The sequence below is a fragment of the Terrapene carolina genome, unplaced genomic scaffold (assembly GCF_002925995.2).
Source record: "Terrapene carolina triunguis isolate 2854851 unplaced genomic scaffold, T_m_triunguis-2.0 Scaffold89, whole genome shotgun sequence".
Lineage (NCBI taxonomy): Eukaryota > Metazoa > Chordata > Testudines > Emydidae > Terrapene > Terrapene triunguis.
The window spans coordinates 33,649,946-33,669,610 of NW_020664440.1; the positions used below are offsets into that span (position 1 = coordinate 33,649,946).

The 19,665-nt window shown below is 42.6% G+C and overlaps 1 long non-coding RNA gene across 1 annotated transcript; it reads left to right on the forward strand.

Annotated features, from left to right (window-relative positions):
• The first annotated feature begins 3,376 nt into the window (after positions 1-3,376).
• LOC112112754 lies at positions 3,377-19,269 on the forward strand. The gene is made up of 3 exons (XR_002908637.3): positions 3,377-3,458; positions 4,471-4,529; positions 17,637-19,269. It is a non-coding gene; the product is annotated as an uncharacterized LOC112112754 (long non-coding RNA).
• The last annotated feature ends 396 nt before the right edge of the window (positions 19,270-19,665 follow it).

Below are 19,665 nucleotides of genomic sequence, written 5' to 3' on the forward strand. Positions count from 1 at the left end.
AGATACTATCATCTTAATCTCACCAGAGGGAGTTATACCACTTTCCACAGGTCTCAGGACATAATTCTTCATTCTCTTCCAATTCCAGTCACATGCAAAAAAAGACATGGCATATGCTGGAATTCAGGCGGTTAATGCAGGTCTAAACAGTAGGGCAAATCTGTGAGAAAAATATTCTGTCCGGTTGTATTAGTGAAACAAAATATCAAAAGTTTATAGGTAGGTGTGTGAACTGTGTTTAATACAACTCACACATCTTAAAAGCTTGTGATTCAGAATATTGCAATCACATGAAGAAATGAGTGCAAACTGTTCCAGATCCAGAGCTACTGCTCCAACTGAGAAATTAGCCGTAACATAGCATGAAATTCTTTGGCAATCAGTAACATTTTCAATGTAATTGACTTTCAGTGGGACTTATGAGTCTAAGGCACTTTTGAAAGTTTTACCTTGAGTTTCCAAGCTGGGGTGACTCACAAAAAAACAAACAAACAAACAACCCCTCCCCCACAGACTCTTGTGAAAAATGCAGCAGCCCCTTCTTTTTAAGCTTCCTCCCTTGTCTCTCATCATCACTATCTACATTCCAATAATGAGGGCTGTCAGACATGAACTTTGATAGAGAAAGGAAAATATTCTCACCAAATCTATTTTTCTTATATGACAGTTTGTGTCCTAAAATCCAAACTTTGGCAAAATTTGTGCTTATACAAATGTAAGCCGAGTCTAAATGAGCTCTCCCTTGACATCTAGTGGTGAGCTGTGGAAAAAGACTTCAGGAGCTGATCTTGTTTGAATGGACACACCCACCCTGCCTAGGTGCTCAGCATGATGGGATTGCTTGCCCAAATGATCACTTGTGGCTGGTGTTAGATCCCCAGTCTCCTTGTTATTGGGACAGGAGTAATAAAGTGTTGTTATCCTTGTTGTGTGAACTCAGGGCAGCAGAACTGTACCTGGCATACCCCGATGGAGGGACTCACCCTCAACTGAATGGCACTCGGTAGACATGGGTTCCAACGCCCAAGGGGCGAGGTGTGGTGTGGCTGTGAGTTGACCTGTTTGTTTTCCATGGTATAATAAATAAGCTAATTTAGAGTGTTTTTGTACTGTTCAGAACTGAAATCACTGATACCTAGATTTAAGGATTAGACCTACTTTGGGACAGTGTGTTTATTGCAAGAGATTGTCCACTGTGCACCAGCAGTGAGGCTCCCCCACCAACAGCTGAAATCACTGAGAGCTGTATTAAATGGGGGGCCCTGAAGACATCTTGGTGTGTGGCCAGTTTGGTGGCTGGCAGAGAGGTGTGGTAAGCGGCCAGCAGGGAAGTTGGTGGAGAGGGCTAGAGCAGAGCCCTGCTGAGAGGCATGGCAATCAGCTGTTGGGGTGATGAGCAAGTGCCTGAGCGTGTAAGGTGCCTCCTTACCACCCCTTCTGCACAGGATGGGAGGTGAACTCTGTGGCTGAACCTCTGAACTCTGGGGCTGCACCAGCCAAGGACAGCAACTGTGAGTGGGGTATAGAGAAGGGATGGGAACATTAAAGGGACTTTTGGGCTGCTGGACTTAAGAACATGAGGGGAAATAGACAGTGCCCAGCTTACTTGGGGGTGGGTCTGTTGCTCATGGTTTATGTTTATGAATCCTAGTTGTGGTGTTCTCTCAAATTAATGCTGAGTTACTTCCCTCCTTTTATTAAACGTTTTTGCTAAACTCAGACTCTGTGCTTGTGAGAGGGGAAGTATGACAGCGGAGCCACCGCCAGCAGCAACACAAAAGTAAGGGTGGCATGGTATGGTATTTCCACCCTTACTTCTGTGCTGCTGATGACAGGGCACTGCCTTCAGAGTTGGGCCCTTGGCCAGCAGCCGCCACACTTAGGCCGCCCAGCTCTGAAGGCAGCACAGAAGGGTGGCAATACCACCATCTCCCTTAAAATAACCTTGTCCCCCCCCCCCGCAACTTCTTTTTAGGTCAGGACCCCTAATTTGAGAAACACTGGTCTCCCTGTGAAATCTGTATAGTATAGAGTAAAAGCACACAAAAGACCAGATTTCATGGTTCATGACATGTTTTTCATGGCTGTGAATTTGGTAGGGCCCTACATATATAGAATGGAGTTATGGTGGATAAGGCATATGGCCCTACCTAGCGCTGTACACTACATGGGTGTATGTGCCCGTGCACATGTACGTTTGCTAGGCTGCTGGAGACATTAACTCCTCTCAGAATATATTTCTTCTCTTGACCCCAGTTTCCCCTTCTTGCCGTCATACAGAATGATGCAACACAACATCACCACATAGGAGTGAGACCTGTGATATCAGCTCCTTTTCCTGTTTGAAGTTCTTTTATGGCAGTGCTGCACATCAGCATACAGGTTACTCTTTGCACAAACCAATTTAAAACACAATCATTCCAGTTTCTCAAACTGTTCTTTGGATTAAAGGCTTGGATTACTGGGAGGCAGCTCTGTAGGTTGGACCAAGGCTCCCAGGGACAGATCCTGCCATTCTGGTTATGAATACATGTTCTGAACATACAGAGGTGCAGGAATTCAGGGTCACAGAATTTACAGAACAGTAGATCCCAGGACATTCATGCTAGATAATGAAAATACCATTTTATTATTCTTAGAACTGTGATTGCTAACGTCCTGCTTCCCCAAGTGAATACAAGGTGTTCTCAGACAATGACAGCTTTCCTGACACTCCCAATTACCGGGCTCTTAACAGGACAACTCAACGGGATGAGGGACGGCAAACAGACTGTCTTGGGAAAACTGGGATGGAGACATAGGCTAGGGCAGCAGGGCATGTTCCCGCACCCCTGGGCTTGAAGTGGTTTCCATTATGTACAGGGTTTAATTGGTTCAATGGCTCTCAGCACCCCCCACCATACAAACTGTCCCAGCATCCCTGGAGAGGGGCAGCTGCCCACTCTGGATTTGCTCTGCCTCCAGCAGGGGTGTGTGTGTGTGAGCCCCTCCCCCTCTGCTCCCCCGGAGGGAAGAGTCTGAGCTCCTACCCCTTTGGCTGGGGGGGGGAGCGGGGGCGGAATCAGAGGTGAAGCCGCGTATCGCGGTTCATAACTCAGCTCCTCCTCCAAGTTATGGCGCTCGGCGCGGGGGTTGGAGCCACCCTAGTCTCGCCTCCAATTAGGCGGTAGGCACGTGTGCGGGGGGCTCTCCTCCAATGAGAGACCAGGCTCCTCTAAAGAGGCGGTGTCACCCAGTCTTCGATCCAATGAGAGTGGAGAATCTCCGGTGAGGGACGGGTCGCTCTACCTCCCCGGAAACGTGCCAGGGGCGGTGCCTGCCTGCCCCTTCTCCAATGAGCGGGGCGACGCGACATTGCCCCCCCTTCCCGTGATGCATCGCGGCGAGCGGCCGCAGGGCAGCCGTGACGAGCGACTCCATCCGGGTCCTGGGCGCCGCTCCGGGTCAGCCTGCAGCAGGTAATGGGGCTGCGGCGCCGCCATTGCTCGGGGGCAGCGCCCGGGTAGCGGCTTGGGGGGCGGGCAGACCTAGGGAGAATGGGGGCTTCCTGGCGGCCAGAGGGGCCGGAGGCCCGGCCGCAGGGAGCGAGGCGCCGCGCGGAAGCAGGCCGGAAGGGAACGCCGTGCGGGTCCCTGCTGGCTGAAGGCAGGTGCTGGCTGCACGCCGGGCTCGCCCTAGCGGCTGCCTGCTCGGTAGGAAGCAGCAGCTGGGCCGTGTCGTCTTCTGGTTGCTGCCTGTGGAGCGCGACCGCGTGCGTGGGGCGGGCTGAACCAGGGCTTCTCCCCGGGGCGGCGGGGCCGCGCTCTGCCATGGTGCTGCTGCCGCCGCGGGTGGGGGCTCTCAACCGTCTCCCTCCGCTCACGTGTTTATGCATTTAAGGTTTTTTCACCCCCCCCTCAGACTAACGTGAAGCCCCGGAAGTGCCGCCCCCGGGCGCTGCTGATTGGCTATATGGTTTCCGTTCTCATGAGCGATAGGCTGTGAGGGCTGCTAGCGGCTGTGAACGTCACTTCCGCTATCATGTTTGTGGGTAGGGGAGACCTTGGCGGGGAGGGGTGCTCTCTCCCCCCGAAACCCTCAGAGCAACAGTAGCCGCCGCTTCCTCTGCGGCCGGACGGGAGCGATCGGTGGCTTGAGCCGCCCACCCCCGCTCTGCTCCCGGCCCTTCTCGGGGAGACTCAGCTCTGCCTCCTTAATGGCGCGGGGAGGCAGGTGAGCCCCAGCTCCCGCTGCTCTGCGGGGACCGCCGGGAAACCCAGCATCCCCAGTGCCCTTGGCCGAAGTCGCTAGCGTCAGGCGGCTGTGGTGGGCAGGAGGATGCTGTTGCTGGGAAGGGCAGTTCGCAGCTAATGAGGCCCGATGGGATGGAGTGACGGGGAAGCGCATGTGAAAACCTTCGGTGAGGTGAGTTACACTGCAGTGCCCTTTGAGCAGGTAACGAACTGTTAATGCGCTTTATCTCTTGGTTAGGCTTCAACAGATTTGACCAAAAACGTTTGAGGCTTTGACACTGCTGCTACGACCTGCAGGTATTGACAACCGTGACTCGGATTTAAAACAGACCTGGTGGAGTAAGTGAAGGCTCCTTGAAATAAAAAAGGTGTTTCTGCTTGCACAATGAATTCCATGCTTAAGCACCTTGCACTTTGGGTTGGCTTTATTGTGTTGCATATTTAAGCATTAGCATTTTGAAGTATGTCTGGATGCAGCTATTATGCATAGCAGCTTGTATCTCATACCGATTTGAATGATAAATTCGAGATTGGGAATAGTTCTCTGTTGCATTAGGTATTGCTGCAATATAGTTACCAGTGTTTATCATACAATCTACTATTTATATTGGCTGCTGTAACTTTCATAGAAGAAACATTTGGATTATGTTCAACTGTAGAGAGAAGAGCTGCCAATGTAATTCTGATTTATTCAAGAGCAAGTGTTAACTGATAACAATGACAGGTGTGATACTGCAATTATAAGACTGATGAAATTAACTAATGCTCCTTTTTCCTTTCCTGCAGCTGGGGGAAGGCAGAGTTTCAAATTTATTAGACACTTATTGCCAAGAGGCTACAAATGATTGAGCCCAGGAGCAGGGTACTGAGGAAGTACACTGGTGGGAATTCAAGGACCAGCTAGTGGGAGCTTGGTTCTTCACCTGGATATTGTACTTGAAAATGGGACTCTTTATTTTCATTGTCTTCTGGTAAATAGGTGTCTGGTAAATTTTGGAAGCCCTGCATATGAATAGGTTGGTGGAAACGCTGCTGAGGATAAGTTCAGAGAGGCAAATGGAGTATTGATTTTTTTTTATTTTTTATTTTTAAACTGGGGTGGGGTAGTGTGGAATTGGAACAGATAAACATAGAGCAAATTACTATATATGAGGAAATATAAGGAGGAAGGAAGGAGAGTGGCATGACTTGATTAATCTGTAAATATCTACATCTGGAATAAATACGTGATAATGGACTTTTCAGTCCACAGAAAAGGTTACATGATCCAATGGCTGGAAGTTGAAGCTAGATAAATTCTGATTGGAAATGACAGTGAGGGTAATTTAAGAGTTGAAAATATTTACCAAAGGTTGTGGTGGATTCTCCATCACTGGCAATTTTTAAATCAAGACTGGATTAAAAAAAAATGCTCTAGGAATTTTTTTGGGGGGAAGTTCTATAGCTTGCAACTAACAGGAGGTCAGACTAGATGATCACAAGTCCCTTTGGATCTTGGACTCTATCCATCTGTGAAGCCAGTGAGAGAGAAAGGTAACACCAAAGAGAGATATTAAGTTGTATTAAAAAAGAAGTTGACTCATATTTAAATACATAAATAGTATGTAGCTGTTGCAGGAGATGTGGTGGCATAGGATAACTTTCTTCCTGGCTAGTAATTGTCAGTTACATTTTTAATCTGTTAAAGGATAGAGCGCAAAACAACATTGTACCAAGTAGGTCTTGCCATTACCTTGTATTAGCTTACCATAAAATCCTTAAATTTGGTGTATGCTATTAACATACCACTAATGATTTTCTTGCACTGCTTAATTTTCAAATCTCTTTAAGGATTTTTAATCTATTGTAAGTGTAAACTAATTCCCTCTGACTCAAGGTCATCATAGCCCCTTGCCCCCATTTATAACTAATTTCTCTATAAAAATTATATTCTTGGGAAAGCAGATCTGTTAAAAAGATTTGCTCTTACCTAAGAAGTGTCATGAGAAATAAATAAAATGCTAAAAGTGTGCTAGTTTGATCTTTTTTTAAAAGAATTCAGCAGGGCATAAATGTACATTTAGTGCCTAAAGAATAAAATTGATCATGAAAAGTTGAATCAAATTCTGCTGGGGGGTTTGAGAGAGATTTGTTGAGCAGAATTATGATATTTTTGTACTTCAAAAAGCATTTAATGATTTTATTTTTATTGAACTTCTAATTTTTTACAGTAGAGTTGAATGTATCTTAAAATCCCAAGATATAGGAAAAAATCCAGCAATTGGGACTTCACTTTAACAGATGTCTAATAAATGGTTCCTATAGTCAAATTTGGCTTGATCTGTTTGTCATAATATTTTATGTATTGATGGTTACATTAATTTTGGTATAGGCTTGTTTAGGTATAGTCTTCAGAGAATGCCATTCACGAATTGTTATCTCAAGTTCTCAATTATTCAAATCTGATTACAATAAGGATTACTGGAAGGGCGGTTACTGAACAACCATTTAACATTATCATAGTGAAGGGCTTGTAATTTATTACTGAAAATTTATCAAGTTTGCTAAAGATTGTACTTCAATTGTTTTATCACCCTATTCTAGCCCTTATCTTGAAACACTAGCTAGAATTAAAGGGAGCTTCTAAATTCTTTAGGACTTCATTTTATAGTATTTTGATTTATAATGTGCTAATTAACACACACTTTTTGTATTGGGTGTTAGCCTGCTATCTATATGAACAGCATACAAATTAAGAGGTTGCATAGGTTACTTGAAAAGACTAAAATGTAATTATCTTGCATGTGAAGATTGGAGAGGATTGGTACAATAATTGAGTACTTACACGATTTTTCAGAGCAGTAGAAATCATTCTTGTTTTAGTTTCCATTTGACAAATGCCTTCTAATTTCCCCTTAATTTTTAACTAGTAGTTGGAAGATCCCTTCGGATTTGAAGTACCTTAGAAAATTTACAAGAGACATTCCAGGAGCTGTAAAGATCAATAGAAAAGTTAAATTGTGTTATGGATTGCTGCACCTCTACCTGAAAACTGAAATCAGTGAGAGTTAAGCACCTGAGTACCTTTGTGAATCCCACTTAAATGTCTGCAAAAAGAACAGGAATACTTGTGGCACCTTAGAGACTAACAAATTTATTTGAGCATAAGCTTTCGTGGGCTACAGCCCACTTCATCAGATGCATAGAATGGAACATATAGTAAGAAGATATATATATACATACAGAAAACATGAAAAAGTGGAAGTAGTCATACCAACTGTAAGAGACTAATTAAATAAGATGAGCTATTATCAGCAGGAGGGGGGAAAAAAACTTTTGTAGTGATAATCAAGATGGCCCATTTTAGACAGTTGACAAGAAGGTGTGAAGATACTTAACATGGGGAAATAGATTCAATATGTGTAATGACCCAGCCACTCCCAGTCTCTGTTCAAACCCAAGTTAATGGTATCTAGTTTGCATGTTAATTCAAGCTCAGCAGTTTCTTGATGGAGTCTGTTTTTGAAGCTTTTCTGTTGCAAAATTGCCACCTTTAAGTCTGTTACTGAATGGCCAGAGAGGTTGAAGTGTTCTCCTACTGGTTTTTGAATGTTATGATTCCTGATGTCAGATTTGTGTCCATTTATTCTTTTGCATAGAGACTGTCCGGTTTGGCCAATGTACATGGCAGAGGGGCATTGCTGGCACATGATGGCATATATCACATTGGTAGATGTGCAGGTGAACGAGCCCCTGATGCCGTGGCTAATGTGATTAGGTTCTATGATGATGTCATTTGAATAAATAAGTGGACAGAGTTGGCATCGGGCTTTGTTGCAAGGATAGGTTCCTGGGTTAGTGTTTTTGTTCTGTGGTCTGTGGTTGCTGCTGAGTATTTGCTTCAGGTTGGGGGGGCTGTCTGTAAGCGAGGACTGGTCTGTCTCCCAAGATCTGTGGGAGTAAGGGATCATCTTTCAGGATAGGTTGTAGATCTTTGCTGATGCGCTGGAGACATTTTAGTTGGGGGCTGATGGTGACGGCTAGTGGCGTTCTGTTATTTTCTTTGTTGGGCCTGTCCTGTAGTAGGTGACTTTTGGGTACTCTTGTGGCTCTGTCAATCTGTTTTTTCACTTCAGCAGGTGGGTATTGTAGTTTTAAGAATGCTTGATAGAGATCTTGTAGGTGCTTGTCTCTATCTGAGGGATTGGAGCAAATGCGGTTGTATCTTAGAGCTTGGCTGTAGACAATGGATCATGTGGTGTGTCCTGGATGGAAGCTGGAGGCATGTAGGTAAGTATAGCGGTCAGTAGGTTTCCGGTATAGGGTGGTGGTTATGTGACCATCGCTTATTAGCACAGTAGTGTCCAGGAAATGGACCGCTTGTGTGGATTGGTCTAGGCTGAGGTTGATGGTGGGATGGAAATTGTTGAAATCATGGTGGAATTCCTCAAGGGCTTCTTTTCCATGGGTCCAGATGATGAAGATGTCATCAATGTAGCGCAAGTAGAGTAGGGGCATTAGGGGACGAGAGCTAAGGAAGCGTTGTTCTAAGTGAGCCATAAAAATGTTGGCATACTGTGGGGCCATGCGGGTACCCATAGCAGTGCCGCTGACTTGAAGGTATATATTGTCCCCAAATGTGAAATAGTTGTGGGTCTATTTGTCATTGTTAAACCTTTAATTATTCAGTCCTCTAATCAGTTTATATTGACACCTGAAATTAACCTAGGGATATGTGTGAGACAACTGCTCCATTAATGGGAACAAATCAGCTATTTTTCTCAGGTGTTAATCCTCACAGAAGAACACAAGGGAATGAAGTAGGAAAACACAAGGATGCACGTGGACATCTTGTTACAATGTCTTTTAAAAGAATGACACCTTAATTTTGATTCAGGCATAAGTCCAACTCATGCTTTTCCCTTTATTAAATTTCTCTCTTAATACACCACCCTCTGAAAAGCATATCAGGTGGGGGATTAAATATCAGAAGTAAACAATTGATATTTGATATGATGAAGTAAACATTCCCCATCAAGGGAGTACATAATATCATAATGGAAACACATGCATAATGAAACAGACATTTCAGGGGGAATACATAACTGGCACTCTAATTGTTCTGTGAAAGACAGTGGTTCAGAATGCTGTAGTTCTTCAGCTAGCTAAAAAAGGAAATGGCAAACTTCTTCTGTTCAGTGGAAGACTGTATTATTATAACAGTTGATTCTAAATGATAGTGAGATCAGCAATGTCAGTGGTTTATGTAAAAACTGGGCAATAATTTGGAGTGGTTGTAGTTAGAAAAAACAGTGCTTTTGTTCTGTACTTTTATTTCAGTTATGTCAAACATGTTTGTTTACAAATTAAAATGTTTGTTCCAGCATCAGCACTGCATGCTCAACCTGGTATCTAATTGGTTCTTTTTGCTATATACATAACCTACCTTCAATAGTTTATGGCAGGGGTGACCAACCTGTGGCTCTGGAGCCACATGCGGCTCTTTAGAAGTTAATATGTAGCTCCTTGTATAGGCACCGACTCTGGGGCTGGAGCTACAGGCGCCAACTTTCCAATGTGCCGGGGGTGCTCACTGCTCAACCCCTGGCTCTGCCAGAGGCCCTGCCCCCACTCCACCCCTTCCCGCCCCCTTCCCTGAGCCTGCGGTGCCCTCGCGCCTCCCTCCTCAGAGCCTCCTGCATGCCACGAAACAGCTGATTGGCGGGGCTGCCAGTGGGTAGGAGGTGCTGGGAGCGGGGCGGGGGAGCTGATGGGGGGGCTGCTGACGTATTATGGTGGCTCTTTGGCAATGCACATTGGTAAATTCTGGCTCCTTCTCAGGCTCAGGTTGGCCACCCCTGGTTTATGGTCTTGGAGTTAGGAGTAGCTGGTGATTTTGATACAGCAGATAAAACTAGATTGCTTCTTGCATGCTTGCTATTGTATTGCTAGTAAAAAACCTATGGCCTCTAGGCCCTTCATGTCTGTAAAACAGTCTCAGCCTCTGGAGGTAGGTAAACACTTGCATCCATTTTACAGATGGTAAAATGAAGTACAGATTAAATGTCTTGCAAGTTACTAGCAGAGCTGTTTGATTAGAAGGCAGGACTCTGAGATTCGTTCTTCAAACCTTGATTATATTGCCTTTAAGTAAACGAAGCAAAGATTTGGGCATCAAGGTGTGTTGTCTACCTTTCTGACCATAGCATTATCACTTGTACATGAAGTTATTACAGATATTTAGGTTAATGTATAATTTTTTCCGAAGAGATTTGATCTATAGCAGGAGTCAGCAACCTTTCAGAAGTGGTGTGCTGAGTCTTCATTTATTCACTCTAATTTAAGGTTTCATGTGCCAGTAATACATTTTAAAGTTTTTAGAAGGTCTCTTTCTATAAGTCTGTAATATATAACTAAACTATTGTTGTATATAAAGTAAATAAGAAGCTTCATTTAAAATTAAATTAAAATGTAGAGCTCCCCGGAACGGTGGTTAGGATCCGGGCAGTGTGAGTGCCACTGAAAATCAGCTCGTGTGCCGCCTTTGGCATGCGTGCCATAGGTTGCCTAGCTTGGTCTATAGCATGCTGTGGACAGGCAGCATGTATCAATATCTGGCCAACAGATTGTTTACTACCCTAGAAGAAATACACTGAAGTTAACAGCTTTTTAAAGTTTGTTGGGTACAGTAGGCAATAGTGACTTTCTAATTTTGTTTTTGTAAATCCTTTATCTACAAACATGTCTAGTACTCCTGGCGCAGGTACCCCTCAGTTCTTATTGAGGTCTGTCTCTCTATCAGATATTCCTGTTTACTTCTAATTTCAGTGAATGATTGCAATGTAAAATGCTTTGATACAGTCACTTTGAACCATTGATTTAAATCAGATTTAGACTTTGTAAATCTATTTGAAAACTTGTGCTATTGAGACTTTACTTTAAAATTCATATGCTACATTATAAATACTGTAAAGCGCCACTAGTTGGAGTATTTTGAGTTGTACAAAATTTACTACAGCAAAAAAGTGAAAATTAATGTCCTGATCTTGTAAACACCGAAGCAAATACATAACTCTATTCACCATGTATAGTCCAATTGTCTTCAGTGGGACTAGCAGGACCAAGTACTGATTTTGCCACAGATCCCTAAGTGGCCCCTCAAGGATTGAACTCTCAATCCTGGGTTTAGCAGGCCAATGCTCAAACCACTTAGTAACTGCTACTCCTGAGTTGAAAATTGGATATGGAAACAGAGCAGTGTCACCATTCCAAGGTCCTAGATAAGATGAAATGGAACTTCACTAGAATTTTTTCTTAGAAATGTCTATACCTTATCTCCAGAGTTGTAATAGCTGAAAATACACTAGCAACCATTTCCTGGGTCCAGTTTCCCTTCTTTCACAATTGGGAGAATGTGTTGGTGGGCATGAGCTGTTAGTGTCTTAGGTTGTAATGTAGGAAGACACAGATTAAACAAGATAAATAACATAAGCAAATAATTCAGCTTTTTAAAACTTAAGCCTACACATTTTAGCAAGTCTCATAATATAAGCAGAACAATTCCCCACATAAGATTAGTCAGTATATTAGAATTTTAAATGTATTCTGAAAGCTCAGTGAAAAATTAGCTGTAGAATCATAGACATTAAGGTCAGAAGGGACTATTATGATCTTCTAGTCTGACCTCCTGCACGATGCAGGCCATAGAATCTCACCCACCCACTCCTGTATCAAACCCCTAACCTATGTCTGAGCTATTGAAGTCCTCAAATCGTGGATTAAAGACTTCAAGGTGCAGAGAATCCTCCAGCAAGTGACCCGTGCCTCACGCTGCAGAGGAAGGTGAAAAACCCCCAGGGCCACTGCCAATCTGCCCTGGAGGAAAATTCCTTCCCAACCCCAAATATGGCGATCAGCTAAACCCTGAGCATGTAGGCAAGACTCACCAGCCAGACAGCCAGGAAAGAATTCTCTGTAGTAACTCAGATCCCACCCCATCTAACATCCCATCACAGGCCATTGGGCATATTTACCGCTAATAGCCAAAGATCAATTAATTGCCAAAATTAGGCTATCCCATCATACCATCCCCTCCATAAACTTATCAAGCTTAGTCTTGAAGCCAGATATGTCTTTTGCTCCCCTTGGAAGGCTGTTCCAGAACTTCACTCCTCTGATGGTTAGAAACCTTCGTCTAATTTCAAGTCTAAACTTCTTGATGGCCAGTTTATAGCCACTTGTTCTTGTGTCCACATTGGTACTGAGCTTAAATAATTCCTCTCCCTTCCTGGTATTTATCCCTCTGATATATTTATAGAGAGCAATCATATCTCCCCTCGGCCTTCTTTTGGTTAGGCTAAACAAGCCAAGGTCTTTGAGTCTCCTTTCATAAGACAGGTTTTCCATTCCTCGGATCATCCTAGTAGCCCTTCTCTGTACCTGTTCCAGTTTGAATTCATCCTTCTTAAACATGGGAGACCAGAACTGCACACAATATTCCAGATGAGGTCTCACCAATGACTTGTATAATGGTACTAACACCTCCTTATCTCTACTGGAAATACCTCGCCTGATGCATCCCAAGACCACATTAGCTTTTTTCACGGCCATATCACATTGGCGGATCATAGTCATCCTGTGATCAACCAATACTCCGAGGTCCTTCTCCTCCTCTGTTACTTCCAACTGATGCGTCCCCAGCTTATAACAAAAAATCTTATTAATCCCTAAATGCATGACCTTGCACTTTTCACTATTAAATTTCATCCTATTACTATTTCTTCAGTTTACAAGGTCATCCAGATCTTCCTGTATGATATCCCGGTCCTTCTCTGTATTGGCAATACCTCCCAGCTTTGTGTCATCCGCAAGCTTTATTAGCACATTCCCACTTTTTGTGCCAAGGTCAGTAATAAAAAGATTAAATAAATTAGTCCCAAAACTGATCCCTGAGGAACTCCACTACTAACCTCCCTCCAGCCTGACAGTTCACCTTTCAGTACAACCCATTGTAGTCTCCCCTTTAACCAGTTCCTTATCCATCTTTCAAGTAAAAAAAAAAGTCCCAATAATAACCAAAGCAATCGTCAGGTGGGACCTGGTGTGCAAATGAGTCCCAGTGGCACTGTGAAGAGTGGCTGGATTTGTGGGTAGTTCAACTCAGGTTCTACTTTAGCTATGAACACCTCGGGAATGGAGGTTGTTCATAACTCTGCTGCTGCCTGATTAGAACCAGAAGTGTGCAAATGAGGGGTGTGGGTGACTGGTTAGTTCATAATTCTGGTGTTTAACTCTGAGGTTTTAATGTACTGTAGAGCTGCTGCTCTAGAGGAGATCTGGGACTGAAATTAAAGCCCAGATTGGAAGTTTAGAACTCTGTTCTAGAGGAAATCCTGCTGGTCTGGTGGAGACTAGGATGCCCTGAATTCACTTCTGCTGACTATTGCAGCTGTAATGGGGAGGTCTGGGACTTTGGTAGATTGTCCTGGATGACCACCTGGTGAAGCTATATGCAGGGGAGAAGCCGTACCTGGTGACCACAGGCAACTCCCATTGGAGCAGAGTAATGAGCAGTAAACTTGCCCATTGCATCCAGTTGGTCCTATATGAAAATATAAATCCATTTTATCTTGCTTATTCAGTACAGTACCATACTTGTTCACTTCTGTAGTTGTGAAGATTAAGACCTGTGGAACTTGCATTTCGCTTATTTCAGTGAATTTAAAATATACTATAACTAAATGTGACAATCACTAGTTGACTATAGAATGCAAAACTTACAGGTGTGACTGCTTGTATTGTAGGTATTTACTACTTGTGCATCTCAAGCTGAGGTAACTAACAGTACAAATACAAATTGAAAGTCCAAACACCTGATTATTCTTTTTTTAGAACTTGAATTTTGTTGTTACATTGAGTTCTTAGTCTGCCTGCATTTCATAAACATATATAAAGACATTTGCTATAAAACTTCTTGAGATATTTTAAAATGTGGTTGTCATTTTCTGGAAGTTATATTTGCTAAACTTTCAAAATACAAAAAATTCTCTATTTAATTCTTTCATCTGGTTTGGGGAAGAGGAAGTAATCAATTCTATATTGCACTGCTCTTTAAAAATGCCACAGTAGTTCCAGTCAGGAACAGTAAATTTTAAGTCTTTCCTTAGGAAAAGGAAATTGGAATTTATAGGAACTTTTTTGGAATAAAAACTATGAGAATTAATCCACAACTTCACCCATCAGAGGATTAATAGATACTGGGCTTCTAGAAAGCAGAGAGAACTTTTTTAAATTATAGTCCAAAAGAGTGTTTTTCATTAAGAATAAAATTCATTAAGATTTAAAGGCCACTGAAACCCATTTACAATCATTTTGAAAAAATGGACTTTACTTCAGTATCTTGTGATGCATATTTATTTTCACAACTGGGTAATATAACAAACATAGAATGCTTTTGCCATTCAAATGGAGGTTAGCACTGATATATGTTGGATTAAATGTATAGCTCAAAACAGTGAAGAAAATGAGTGGTGGTTGCCCTACCATCCGTCCGTGGCCAGTTATTGCAGCATGTAATCAACAGCTATTATCTTGAAGCATAATCTGATGGATAGATTATAATAATTGGAGTCACACTGAGTCTACTTCCCACTCTGGCTTGCTGTATGATGACCAATGGCATCTTCCTCATTGGTAAAATGAGGAATGAATATACTCATGCTGGTATTTGAGATTTCGTTAAAGTGCTTTAAGACCCCAGGACAGAATGCACTATAAAAGTACTATATTAGAGTTTAATTTTATTACATCCTTGCTCAGGTATGGTTTGTCTGACCTTAAACTTAATACCAAAAAGTGCCTGTAAGGGGAAAATGTTTTTTCTTACATTGAGTTGAAAGCAACTACAGGCACTTGTATATTGAGGAACAGCAAGCTAGTCTGGTGATGGAGTGGGGAAATGATTTGCAGCCTCCCAATTTCTTGTTACAAGTTAATATGGGAATTTTGTAGCTACAGAAGTAAAACTAAGGCAGAGCCTTGCATGCTTTTTGTGGTTACCAATATGTTGTCTTAACTTCTGTAATTCAAAATTATGAAAATGCCACACTGGTTTCAACAACATTTACAATATAAACTTCCAATAAGTGTCTACTTCGTGTAGGAGAGTTAGAGCAATGGGCTTCCAGTAATGCAGTTTTACTGTCTTATAGTTCGTGTTTTTGGTATGCTATGTTGCCATGTAAACGTTTGTAAACAATTTTAGAAGCATCTAAAACTCTCTATACAGTTGTGGATTTTAAGGGTGTAGTGTAGAAATTTAGACGTGCTTTTGCAGATTTGTTATGCATCTTGGATTTCATTAAACCTACTGGAGTCGCTGTCTCAGTGAGTGATAGAGCAGGGATCTGCAACCTTTGGCCCATGCTCCCTGGCAGACTGGGCCGGTTTGTTTACCTGCCGCGTCTGCATCTTCTCCCAGTGCTACTGTTCAAATTTATTTCCATTTTGGGAATTAGGACCAACTGCTTATGCCCATCTGTGCAATGAAATACTTAAAAATTAAATTATGATAGGAATAAGGTTCATGAAAGGAGGTCTGGGGTTTATGCTAATCCATGGCAGAATCTTAAAAGCAATCCAGTAAAATTCATTGTCAATATTTGTACAAATGAAGGTACAGCATTGAAGAATTTTGGAAACATTTTTTGCTTTTATGTTTGCTGTTCATGGAGGAATAATGTCATCCGTTTGTATATAAATGCACTGGATCATGGGTTGTATTTTTTTGGCAAGGACATTAACGTGTTGGGAGCTCTTCTATTAAGGCTTTGTTTGAAGACTTGTCTGAGAATCTTAAATTAGAATTGTGAAGAAAAACTAGTAAATGTATTGTATTTGAACTGTTTAGAAAGCTGCACTGCTAAATACTTACTTCAGGCTGTTAATTGTTTTTCCAAATATAAATCCGCTTTCCTCCCAATTCCCTGTTTTCAAGCTGCCTTTGCCAAGCACTGGATTCTAAACCTACATATCTGCCTGGCACACATTTTGTTTGTTTGTTTTTCCTCCCCCCAAACTTGTTCAGGATCATGGTCAACTGAAGTGCTAGTGTGGAAACTGGCTCTAAGTTAACAATGAATGAATTAGTACATCTTGTCTGCCTTTTTTAAAAGTTAAATACATTTAAGTTGCTTTTGGAGAAACAAGTTGAACTAATATTGTAGTGCCTAGAGGGGCCCAATCAGAATCAAAGCTACATTGTGCTGCATGCTGTACATCAAGGTAGTTTCTGCCCCCCAAGAACTTACCATATATTCTCGTTCATAAGCTGAATTTTTTTAGTAAAAAGGGAAGCACCAGAGATGGGGGTCGGCTTATGAACGGGTATAGAGAGGGAGAGGTGGGACACAGCCCTTCCCCCCAACTGAGGGAGCAAGGAGAGGCAGCGGCGAGAGAAGGGAAGAGGCGGGGCCAGAGACTCTCTGCTTCTGGCCACGCTGCTCTCCCCCCAGCCTCCAAAGCAGCTGCAGCTCCGGGGCTGGCAGGCTGCAGCTGTGCCGCTTGGCCCCATCCCCAGAGCAGGCTGTGGCCACGCTGCCCAGGCGCCGGAGCACGTTGCGGCCACGCCGCCCAGTCTGGCCCACCGGAGCAGGCTGCGGCTGTGCTCGTGCTGCCCAGCCTGCTGGAGCAGCTCCAGCCAGGTCAGAGACATCCTCTCCTGGCCCTCCCCAGATAAGAAGGGATGGGGAGAGTGTGGGGGTCATGTGGGGAGTGGTCACAGGGGTTACTCCCTTGACTCCCAGCTTCTCCCCTCCCAAAAAAATTTCCCCACCAGTTGCTGTCCTGGCCTGTCAGGGTAAGCAGTTGGCACACCGGGACACTTTGTTTACTTAGATTTACCTCCTTGCCTGCGGACGCTTGAGGTAAACAAACCATCTCGGACCACCAGCGGCTTATCCTGATGGCCCAGGAGCCAAAGTTTGCTGACCCCTGAATTATAGGGTCAGCTTATGCTTATGAACAGGTTATAAAAATTTTCCATTTTTACTTATCCATCTTGGGGGGGAGGGGAGTGAGGGTGAGGTCAGCTTATAAATGAACCGGCTTATGATTAGGCATATACGGTAATTTAAGATCTACAGTAACAATTTGCTCACCGAGATATTGCAAAGTCGTACTTTTGTGCTGTTAGATTTAAAGTTAGCATTTAACTGCCATACGCTAAATCAGTTTAAAATATTGGTAGTTCATAGTATTACATTTTGTATTTGGTCTAGATTATAGGCATTAAGCCCTTACACTGGTACAACTAGGAAAATTGGCTGAAGAAAGCCATGGTCTTAGGTTTCACTGTTGCTATTAATTCATGAGGAATGTAGGTCTGTATGTAAGATTTCTGACAGACTGTCTTTCTTCTACTTTCAGATTTGAGATTACATCTATGGAAGAAGATTGTAATTTAACTCACATTTTTAAAAGAGAATTGAGTTTTAGATACCTTTCTTGCTCTGCATCTTGCTGTCTATCCAGAGGTGAAGTCTTGAGAACCCCTAATGGTTGGTATAATTTTAAAAAAGTCTGAGGTCACAATCTTTCTAAGTAACTTGTTGCATGAGGCAAGGGGAAGCTTTCTCTGTGGTAAAGTGTTATGTATAATATAGATGCTGTCTTGCAGCTAACTTGTCTCTGGTAAAACAACATTTCCTCTACATCTGAACTAAGAAGATGCCTGCACTGTGGGATGAGGTAGTAGGTTGTATAGTTTTAGGGTCATACCCACAACTGGGAGATAACTATACAATCTACTGTCTTTCCTAAAGCAGCAGAAAATCAGCAATGTCAGATCTTTCACTTTAAAAGCTTATTGTCCAGTTCTTCAGAACTTCTCTAGTTCAAAGGGCTTGTGGGCAGAGGAAATACATTTCTGTAGCATAGCAGAGTTGATATGTATGTCTGGATTTGTTTATCCCTGGAAAGTCAGATTCTTTACCATTCTGATTTTCAAGTTAGATTTTTTTAAAATTCTCTTTAGGGGAGCAGCACAGGTATGGAAGAATAGATTTCATCCTAACTATATATTGCATGGGGTCATTTAAAAACTAAAGTTGAATTTCTAATTAAGCAAAATACTAGTGGTGGTAATTGGTGCCATAAGATAAAACTTGTTCAGAGTTGAATAGCTGTGCAGCTAAGCTATATTTCCTGAAACTAGGACTGTTGCATACAAATTTCTCTAGCGGAGTGAGGTAGTAGATTGTATAGTTGTAGGGTAGTTATTTTACCCTGTTCAGGAGATAACTATACAATCTATTGCCTTCCCCGAGGAGTAAAAAAAATCTGCAGTTCCTTTGCATGCTAGTTGAGCATCCTGAGTTTACAGTTGGTGAGTGGACTTTCACTCAAGCCTGTAAAATATCAGGTGATTGAGTGGCTGGATTTACAGCACTAAATGCTAATGTGGCACACACTAACATTGCATTTGGCTACTATGCTGAATTTTTTTCAAAGGTGAGTGATATATTGCTGATTTTATATACAAATGGTCTTTCAAATGTGTTCTGTTGCATTACTAATCTTGACTTAAATTGGTCAGACAGCTACACAAGTTTTGAAATTCATGGCTGCCCTGACAGCATGTAGCCCAAGTAGCCAGTAAACTGATTTGGGAGAAAATGGCTTCAGCAGTACTATCTTGTGTAAACACTTCTGTCTCCCTCCACTTCTCCTCCCCCCCAATGCTAGGAAGGGAAATTAAGTTAGTGGTTCTCCACTTTTTCTTTGCACCTTACCAAATGGGAGGGTAATCCCAAACAGTGTAGGATGGCTATGATCCCCTGATGCCTGTTTTAAGCTTCCTGGGGGGGTTATGAGCCCCAGAAGGTTTTCTTTACCCAATAAATCTGAGCTGGTTACATTTTATTTATTTTTTTAAATGGCATAGGCTCAAACTTGTTTTCTCACTGCCTACAATGGTTAAACCCTGACTAGTTTATTGTGTGGGAGAAGGAGCTACCTGATAAGTGATAATTTTAGGGGCTGTTCTGACTGAACAAGTGGTAGTGGGTGAAACTGAAGCAGTATATCAGTCATCAAGGTTTTTAGTCTAGAGAACTTTTGTAACTGATCTACCATTCCTGACTTAAACAATATTACCAAATATAGTGAAATAAAGCTGAAGTTACCTGGAAGTATAAATGAATGTAAAATGTCACAGTATATGCATGTCTGAAAACAAAGTCAAAAGAAACTGCAATAAAAGTTAACAGCTGATTTCACAGTGCAGCTGCTAAATAGAAGAACTGCAGAAGAAACAGTGGGCTCCTAGGAAGAGGTAGTAGGTTGCATAGTTTTAGGGCAGGGATTTTGCTCACAAGGAGTTAACTATACAACCTGCTGCCTTTCTTAGGGCTTTATTATTACAACAGGACCATTTTGGCTCAGTCTAAACTTCTGC